Below are 4467 nucleotides of genomic sequence, written 5' to 3' on the forward strand. Positions count from 1 at the left end.
TATGCACACCTTTTGTTTCTAATAATTGCTTAGTATACAGCCAAATGGGGTAGTTGTAAGTTAAGTTAAGTCGATCGTAAGACTAGTGTAAGCTCACGAAAGAACACGTCGATCATCCACCGTGGGATCTTCATTTTATTTTGAGGTAGACTCAAGAAATAAGCCATCCGTCGAGGGAAATCAACATTAAAGCGTCTAAATTTAAGTTACTTTTGAGTTATTTGTAAGACTTTGTATCAAAAATCATTTGCTGTACCTTCTAATTCGATAAAAGTGGGTCTAGTAAAAGTGTATGTCTATAGTGATGCTACAAGTGATTTTGGAGGCCTAGATTTTCTCCTAATGAAATGGCAACTCTTATTGTGATACTGCGTCTCATCTAGTGTGTAAAACACAACGAGAACAGCGAGAAACCTCTGGTACGGTTTCCGGTATTCTGTAATAATACTGAACGATGTATTGCTACCTAAACCATTAGTACAACACGAAGAATGTCTTATAATGGATTATATTTGTACGAAATTGGATTGTCGAAATTTTCCTGATGAAAATCAGGTTAAACATCAGAGCATGTAAAGTAACAGGCCTCGGACGTAATTATGCAGCAGGTCATTTGACAATCGGAACTACATATCAAATACGCAATCATGTATCTGAGAAAATAGATCATTTTTGTGATTTCATTGTATATACATATACATATATTGTATTCTAAGTAGCGAACTGTGTATTTTATGGATCAGTGTCGCTCATAAGATCAACAAATCCTAAAGTAAATCTTTCATTTATCTCTGTAAAATGTATGGGCAATTCATTCCTATTTTTTAGTGTTAAAAGTCTTTGATTAAGTGGTATGTAAGAGTCGTTTATACCAGAAAATTCATCATTAGACTGATCACAAATTGCAATACTTGTTTCACATTTGTTAGATTCTGCTTCACTATACGATACTGTGTGGATCATATTGCAATTTTCAGTACTTTTCACATTGGAAGTAATTTCGTCCACAGATATACTATTAAACTGAAAAACTTTTTTCACACTGCATATGTTATCAATTATTTCTGACATATTTAGATCCTGCTCCTCGTTATCGCTAATAAAATCATCCGGTAAAAGTTCATTGAACATTCTGTCCAACGTACGATTCAATTTTGAATTTAATTTCTCCAATTGTAACACCTTATCAAACTGAGGTCGACGTTTTATACTTCCGCTGTAATTTTGGTTTTCCTGTTGCTTTTCTACCCTTTTAGATCTTTTTGGTGTAATATTCGTTTCTTCAAATGATTCTTCCACCGATAAAGCAGTATTTTTGGAAACAAATTCATCAGTTCTTCTATTATTTTCAATATCGACAGGCTTTTTGCCACTTTCTTTTGGCGGTCTACTTCCTTTTTTTTACCTTTTCCTGTGTCTTTCCCATTCGTTTCATTTTCTGCCTTTTTTTTAGTCGGTCGTTTTTTTGCTTTCACACTTCTTACGTTTTCAAATGCTTCAACTATCTCTGGATAACAGTTCAGTACTAGATACTGTGGTTCAATACTAGTTAATTCAGTTACACTGTTATGAGTACTATCGTTCTGTTTTGTATATGATGCCATATACTCTTTCAATTTTTCTACTACATCATGATCCATATGCCACATTATTTCATAACTGGCAACAGATTTAATATTACGAATATTTTTTATCGCTTCAGGTTCGAATAAATCGGGTATTAACAAGCGATCTTCAAGAGAAATATTCGGTAAATGTAAAAGTTGCCATCGTGTTACTAAAGGAAATACTTTTTCAAACGCATACTGTGGTTCCCAAGATAAATGTCCCTCCATAAAATCCTAATTAAAAATCAATTCATATGTTTACAGAACCGATTTAAAACTAGGGCTATTACTTTTACTCGGGTAAAAAAAAATTACCCGGATACCCGGGTACACATATGAGATATCCGAATAATGAGACAGTCGAGAATCTCGATTCGGGAGTCGATCGTATTTCGACCATTTTCGATAAACTGAGAAAAACCGAAAATATTACAATAATAATATATAATATATATTATTATAATTATTCGATCGCAGCCGCGTATACTGCGTTACTTAGCACTACATACTAGTAATACATATTATATTATTGTCATGTTTTTGCAGTGTAACGCAAGTGTTTAGTAGCATAGTATGCCTAGGCGTCTGCAATCGACTTCCGAATCGAAATTCTCGACTGTCTCATATATTCGAATATCTCATGCATACCCGGGTACCCGGGTATCTTATAATGTCACAGCGCTACTTAAAACATAGTATTTTATGTAAAAACTTACTATTAGTTTACTTATTTGTGGTTTTTTCCATTGCAGGTCTACCTTTCTAGGTACAAGATCTTTCCTAATCAGAAATTCATCTAACAATTCTTGACTGGGAAAATCTTCTATAAGAAGTGCTTTTTTCCGTAAAGCAATTTCATTTAATATTAATGCCCTTTTTTCTCTGAAAGATTATGTTCCAACAAATGTTTTATAATATATGTTTTAAATAAATAGTACAATATAAGTAAAAATTTACCCACTTATAAGAATTATTACACCTAACAGCGGTCCCACAATCTACACAACCTGATTTTGCATGCTTTTGTACTTTACCATCGTGACCACAAGATGTACATAAATTAGAACATTGTAATTCTGTTTCCTTCTGATCTAGACTACTATCTGTCCTCCAACTTTTTATTCTAGAAAAATAATGTGTCACATACCCTTATATGATAAATATTTATTGAAACGTATTATATATTTATTCAAATGTCTTACATACCGTTCAAGGATATCTTCATCCTTTTACAATTTTAAAAAGTTTCATGGCTGCTTCTTTACCAACTCCATTCAATCCATCATTATAATCACATCCACATAAAAGAGCTAATGCTATCATTTTATTTCTCCCTAAATTCAATTGCCTCTCTATTTTTTCTAAACTGTACTTATCTATAGACCCACCTGTACCACCCCGATTTCCTTGAGCACTTGTACAAAAATTTCTATAAACTACTTTTGCTCCATATAAGAAACAGTCACTATCTTGACTTATACATCCGTCAACGAGCTATAAAGATATTTATTGAAACCAGGATTAAATAGAATTCCTATTACTCTATATAAGTAATTGCAAATTGCATACTCCATCGTCATTTAAATAAGCACACATTGCTTCAGCTTCTCCATGTCCTTGCACACAGGCTAAGCCCATGAAAATAAGCATTTCTTTGCACTCCTTAAGAATTCTGTTAAGTTGTGATCTTGCTCCTTTATGAGAAGTTTTTCTTTGTCGAAATCCATTACGAATATCATTTCTTTTTGCAATAGTATTATGTCTAATAATATGTGCTTTTCCCTCTAATACAAATACTGGCCATATTCCTTGCAGAAGAAGGAACGCTGTACGGAAATATAAATTCCTACAATAAACAAGAAATTATATAATTTTATTCAATTTAAATTGCAAATTAATCACCAATAAAACTGACAGAAACGAACCGTAAATACATTTTCGGCTGAACTGCATTATCTACGACTGTTTGACTATCCACAACCCAACAACTCAAATCAATTGCTACCGTTTTTCCTTGGAGTTCAAACATAGGCTGTCTGTCGCACAAAGGCGATAAAATATTCTAAAGATCCTTCACTCCCATTTTAAACAGTTTGAATCAAATGTCATAAACAACTGTAAACAACTTCTACACGTCACATCATCACAATCGCCCTCTAGGACACCGTCAGTGTCAGGCCCAGCCAGACCTCGCGCGGCTATCTTCGACAAATCACGATCGGTCGGTGAGTGACGGTAGGTCGGGTAGGTCCCCGCTCCTCACTCCAATTTTTATTTCAACGAAATATAATATTCACTACCGTATTATACCGGAAAATAGTTGGCGCCGAATGTTAAACCAAACAAGAATATTAAGCCAAACAATTGCAAGATGCACCAATATATAGGGTGGGTTGGAAATACGCATTTTACGGTAATCTTAATTATCTCTGTTATTTTTAGAGATATCAGAAAGGTTTATTCACAGAAGTTGTTTAATTTGGAAAGGGCTAATTTTTTCGTTGGTCGAGGATCTTCTGATGAATGTTCTACTAGAATGAACTGTTCTACTAGAGGGATTACAAAGAACTGTACATCGCCGATCGGTTACGGCTACGGCCGATGCCTTAGTGGTACGAATCGCGGAAAACGCGATAAAAAATCCTTACGTCTACATTCCACCGTTTGTCATTACAAAAATAGTTATTCGGGGGGTTTTTGGGGTCGCAGAATCTGATTTTCAGCTCAAAAATTTTGTCATACTAAAGTTAAGCCCAGTAGGGGGGAGGAAATGTCGATAAAATAATTTTATAATTTGTTTAACAGTGCTGTCTGACTTGTTTGTAATATTTTAAGTTAATTACAGCATAAAATTTAAAAA

At 34.0% G+C, this 4467-nt stretch overlaps 1 pseudogene; it reads right to left on the reverse strand.

Moving 5' to 3' along the window:
- Positions 1-732: 732 nt before the first annotated feature.
- Positions 733-3690, reverse strand: LOC107186664 (annotated as a pseudogene).
- Between the last annotated feature and the right edge of the window lie 777 nt (positions 3691-4467).

This window comes from Dufourea novaeangliae, unplaced genomic scaffold (assembly GCF_001272555.1).
Source record: "Dufourea novaeangliae isolate 0120121106 unplaced genomic scaffold, ASM127255v1 scaffold84, whole genome shotgun sequence".
NCBI lineage: Eukaryota > Metazoa > Arthropoda > Insecta > Hymenoptera > Halictidae > Dufourea > Dufourea novaeangliae.